This window comes from Nelumbo lutea, chromosome 2, assembly GCF_056320005.1.
Source record: "Nelumbo lutea isolate HS-2025 chromosome 2, American lotus-T2T, whole genome shotgun sequence".
Classification (NCBI taxonomy): Eukaryota; Viridiplantae; Streptophyta; class Magnoliopsida; order Proteales; family Nelumbonaceae; genus Nelumbo; species Nelumbo lutea.
This window is the reverse complement of record NC_142685.1, coordinates 104,031,575-104,037,574: the sequence shown is the minus strand read 5'-3', so window position 1 is coordinate 104,037,574 and position 6,000 is coordinate 104,031,575.

Below are 6,000 nucleotides of genomic sequence, written 5' to 3'. Positions count from 1 at the left end.
TTATTGAATCGAAGTTTTGTCGATAGGCCAATAGACTTCCAAAAGCCTTGAAAGTTTGTGGTGTAATTATTTCTGTGTATTTCACACTTTGGCTTATTGTATGGCTTCAACAGGTCCATTTGCATACTCTTGTTATTAAACTGGAAGCCCAAACTACTAAAACGGGTTTATGATTGCATGATAGTTAGAGGTGTAAATCGAATCAAGTTGCCCGTGTCCCGGTATGGTTTGGCACAGCTTGATATGGCACAATGACAAATGCACCATGTTAGACCCGGCATAGAGATTCATACAGTGTTGGGCCGGGGGTTCAAAACCTATGGGCCGGCATGACATAGCACGTCAGCACGTTGATAGCTTTCGGCATGAAGTTCTTTTTGTGTAAGGGATATTAAAGTTGCTATGCTTTGTGATGAACTTACAATTTATCTATAATTTTTGAGGACTTTAGCATGGATTTTTATGCCGGTTTTATTAATTTTTGCCTTAATTTAGCTTAATGCTAAGAATAGGTTAAGGGATAATCAATCCAAGAAAAGGAAGGAAAAAGGCAAGAAAAGAAGGTTCAAAAAGACCAATTTCAGTCCAGCCCGGTCGTGGAAGCAAGAGAGAAAACTTCGGCCCAAAAAGAGCAAGTGAATTCCTTGAGAAAACCCAAGAAAATAAAGCCTAGCTATGAGGAGAATTCGGCCCAGCAAGGAAGGCTCATTTTTAGCCCAAATAACAGCCTAGAGTGTAGCCCACATGAGTTCAAAAGCAAGCTAAGTTGTAGCCCAAATAGCAGCCCAAAGGGAGCTAGGGGCAGCAACTTCTAGGAGTTTCTTGAAGAGAAGGAGGGAGCACTCTAGAAGGTTCATGAGGGGTGTAATACACCCAATTCTAGAGGCTTCAAGAAGGGGCAAGAGCCCCATTGAAAAACTATATAAGGAGGCCTCTAGGAGGGGAGAAAGTGTTCAATTGCTTGAGAGGAAGGCTCTCCCACTCTTAGAGGTTCGGCCACCTTGAGAGAAGAGAAGAGAAGAAGGCTAGGCGCAAGGAAGAAGAAGAAGAAGGGCTGAAGGAAGTTCAAGACAAGCAAGCTAGAAGAAGAAGGTGAGTTCGAATTGAGAGTTTGTGATTCAAAGATCTTCTGTAATAAATCATTTGTAGTTTCATTCTCTTTTGATTTGAATTCAGTTTCTTAGTTATATGTTCTTTTTCTTTCTCCTTGTTTCCATTATTCCTTGATGTATTTCAGTTTGTAAAATTTCAGTTCAGCAATCTAATTCTTTTTGATTCATTCAAATGGTCATGCAATGTATTTGAAGTTTCTTGAATAAGGGTGTGATTGTAGATTAATTCGGCCAACTAACCTTCAAAACTCAGATCTGAATTCTCAGATCTGAGATTGCAAGATCTGAATTGCTTGAAAGAGAATTCAGATCTGCAATTTTCAGATTGGGTGAATTAATCTATAGCTTGGAATTCCTAGAGTGCTTGAGAGAGACTCTAGGAATTCAGATCTACTATTCAAGAACTGAATTGAGTGTAAGGTTAGAGATAACTTGCACAATTCAGTTGGTGATCAATTCAGATTTGAATTGATGCCTTAGAAGTGTTTGAAGAAATGCATGCATGGGGATTAGATTCTTGCTAGAGATAGAAGAACCGTCACTCATGCATAGGATGAACATGCGCTTGAGAGAGGCTGTTCATGACCTTGGGGTTTCACTAAACCAAGGCTCAATCATGATTTATTCGAATGATCTAAATTGATAGATTGCTGAATTCTGAGATTGACATTTACTGCTTACTCTTCTAACCTGAATTGAAGGCAATTGGGCTAATGATTTAGATAGATTTTAATTTAGGATTTCTTAGCTTTCATTAGAGTTTTGATTTATTTGTTGATCAGATAAGAAGTGCTCAATTTAGTATTGGTAATTGTTTCCTAAATCCTCGTGGGAACGATACTTCACTCATTACTTTATTACTTGAACGGCTAGTGCACTTGCTAGTGTCACAATGAGCCACACATCACTTTGGTTTGGCCGCCTTCTTTGGGTAGTGCTCCATGAAGGTTAATTAATTTGGTAGCCGATGCTGCAGTAAGGTCGGGGTTGATAAAGAGTCTTTTGTCACTCAAAGAACCCTATAGGATACTGATGCACATAGATGCCTAACATTAAGTGCTCGCGCAATTGATTGAAATTATCTGAGGAGGGATCATTCCCGTCAAATTGTTGTAGGAAAGGTCTATTTTTCTCAGATTTGAAAAGCTTGGTGGGATTTGTCCATTTAAATAGTTGTGCAAGAGAGATCAATTCTATACATGAGCTCAAGAACAACACCCTTGTAAGTTTCGTACTAGAATTTTGTTGTGACCTCCACTTCTACTTCCACCGTGACCTTTTCATCACTCAAATAATTTCTATATCCAATTAACATACTTTTATATGAATATATATGAACATATTCCAATTCAGTAAGCACAACTTCTAAGTTTCTTCCATATGAACTTGATTCTCCTTCAAATGTGATGTAATTTAAGCAAGAAGGTATCGAACCTGAGAGAGAAGTCCATTATCTTGAGATTTTTCAACTAGCACAATTGAACTAGAATTTGACCTTCAAATTGATCCCCTTTCAAAAGCAGTGCATTTAGAGATAAAAGCCCACCAATCCATTCTGGAATTCCACCATTTAAGTGGTTATCCTTAATGTCCAATGTCACTAAGGAAGTACTATTTGAGAATGCATTTGTCATTGGTCCTTCCAACCTATTTTTCTGAAGATGCACATGTTCCAAATCTTGTAGGCTAAAGCAAGAAGGAATCGAGCCCTAGATATTGTTTTCAGAGAGATCCAAATACATGAGGTGTTGTAGTTGACAAAACTCACTTGGAATTGATTCTTCAAGATGATTATTACTTATAACAAGAGACTGAAAACTTGATAAATTTCCCAACCATCTAGGTAGTGGACCGGATATGTTGTTATGACTGATATCTAATTCAGACAAATAATTAAAACCATCCAACAAGCTATCTGGAAGATTTCCGCCAAAGAGATTGTGATCCAGGTATAACAACATCAAATTAGTTAGGTTTGTAATTGTAGGAATTATTTTCAATACAAATTATTGTATGACAACTTGAAAAACGTTAACATGGAGCACCCCGTGACCAAGCGCTCTGGAATTTGACCTGATAAATTATTGTTGGAAAGATCTAAAGTCCATAATGATTTCATATTACCGATTGATGGAGGAATTTTTCCTTCAAAACAATTTTGTGATAGTTTTAAGGTTCTCAAATTTGGAAAGATGACACCGATATTTATTGGGATTGAATCAGAGAAGTTATTGTTGGAAATGATCAAAATAGACAAATTTAGACAAGGATGAGAAGAAAAAACAAGAGGGCATGTAAAGGAGTTATTCATTAGATTTAGGCTTTGTAATTTGGTATTTTTTTCTAGCAACCAAATAGGAAACTCCCCCTTTAAGTTGTTTCTAGAGAGTTGAACTAATCTCAACTCATGCTGGTAGTAGAGGAAACTCGAAAATGCACCATTTTTGAATGTGAAGCCTGATAAGGCTATATAACATACCAACAATGCTCCTGTATTCTGTCGGATCAGGGAGAGCTGAACCAGATGTGCAAGTTAAAGTGGTAGAAGGAGACATGGGTGTTTGGATAGCCTTAGATTCAGCCATCTTAGTCCGTTGGAGAAAATCCCTGGTGTATTAGGGTTGTAGGCGGGTTCAACACCTAAAAAATAATTGAGTTGATCAAGTTCCCGTAAAGCAAAGGTAGAACCAAGGGACTGCAAGAGGGAGTTAATTGCTGAAGTGTCATTGTCCGTGAAAAGGAGATCATCGACATACACCAAAAAATAAATGAGAGTGCCTCCATTGCGGTAAACCAAGAGTGAAGAATTAGTTTTAGATCCAACAAATCCATGTGCTTGAAGAAAATTGCTAAGACGGTGAAACCAAGCTCGTGGGGCTTGTTTTGCTTTATAATTGTTATGACCACAGTGTGAACATTGTAGCTGCATTAATTGATGGTATTTGAAGATCTGATGAGTTGTGAGGTTGAAGATCATTCAAACGAATTTTTTAACTAAGAAGCATACCACAAAAGTCATCAAAGGAAAGAGGATCTGCTCTTGTAGTGACAGATGTAACAAATGGTCCATAGTTAGGGCCAAGGCCTCCTAGAGCGGCCAAAATGAGATCTTCATTAGACATTGGGTTGTCTATTGCTGCAAGATTATTAGCAATGATACGACATTCTGAAGGTACTCAGTACAACTAGTAGATCCACTCTTGAGATTTGCTAATTGAAGTCTCAATAGTTGAACTCTCACACGAGAGGATGAGGAATATGTCCGAGTAAGTTTCTGCCACGCATCATAGGATGTAGAACAACTAACAACATGTGCGATAGTGGATTCAGTGAGGGAGGCAATGATCCAACTTAATATCATTCGATAATTTTGTTGCCAAGTATAAATAGGATTGACACTCACTGTGTCTTCAGTATTAGTTCTAGGGACAGGCTTCCTAACATAATGAGGAGGGCAGGGGTTCATACCATCAATATATCCCAATCGTTGGTGAATTCTGAAAATTGGCATGAGCTGAGCCTTCAATTGATTAAAGTTGTTCCCGCTCAACTTGATGGGAAGAAGGTGTGCAATGTTTCCCTTGTTTGATGGACTAAGTGCACTCATTGATCCATATGCTACAGTGGTTGCTCTAGAGGAGGTGCTTCCTTGTACCATGAGAGCCCTGATACGAGAGCTCTGATACCAGGTTAGGAAGAATGCAAAAACTGGACAGTATAGAAAAAAAAGGATTTTCTCTCACTAGATTGATTGTAATTGAAACCAAATATATACAGTTGTCAGTTACAATATCAATTTGAATTTCAAAAAAAGATACAGGGTAAATTTGGTTAGTTATAAAATAAGTAATTAATAGGGGAATTAGTGAATGATTGAGTCAGTTATTGTCGAATTGTACACATAGAGTTGATGCAGCAAAAGCTACACGCATGAATTTGATCCACCGGTGGTTCAACTAGATTTGAGTAATTTAATTAATCACTGTATATTTGGGCAGATCCTTAAATTGTGAGGCCATATAGAAGTACATAACTTCAAGTCATAGCAATTTACATACATGGTTGCTTTTGATTTTTATGGCTCTATATTTTGAACCATGTTTATGTAGGGGTTCCAAAATTGAGCATAATAACGACTTAATCTAGATTATTTTGAAAAAAAAAAAAGATTTTCTCAGTAGAAATGAACAAATAAATTTCTTCACAAAGTGAAAAAAAGAAAGAACTCAGTTTGATTGTGGTTCATATATAGTGGGATAGGTTCAATGCACGGATTCCCTTTATGTCTCCAATTCCATAGGGGAAGTGACCTATTAATTAGTTGCATGAAAGATCAATTCCAGACAAGAAAACTTCCCAATTTCTTTCATATGGTTCGTTTTCCCTTGCAAATGTTATGTTGTTGAAGCATGAACGTATCTGACCAGAAAGAATGTTGTGGGAGAAGCCCATTATGCTAAGCCTCTGCAACTTAGGAATTCTACCTTCAAATTGATTTCCTTCTAAGAGAAGGGCACCTAAATTTGAAAGTTCACCAATCCTTTCTGGAATGGCACCAGTTAAGTGGTTATAACTAACATCTAGAGTCACCAAGGAGGAGCAATTAGAGAATGCTTTTGACATTGGTCCTTTGAGCCCATTATTTTGAAGATGTACTTGCTGCAATGAACTTGGACTAAATTGAAGTTGGTCCAATTGCCATAGTTACATGTGGGACTGGCCCTTCATGACAATTATTAGGCATGGAAAGAGATATAAGTCATGATAAATTTCCCAACCATCCAGGTAGAGGACCATATATGTAGTTATGACTGACATCTAATTCTTGCAAATAATTAGAACTATTCAGCAAGCTATCAGGAAGGTTTCCCGTAAAGAACTTGTTGTC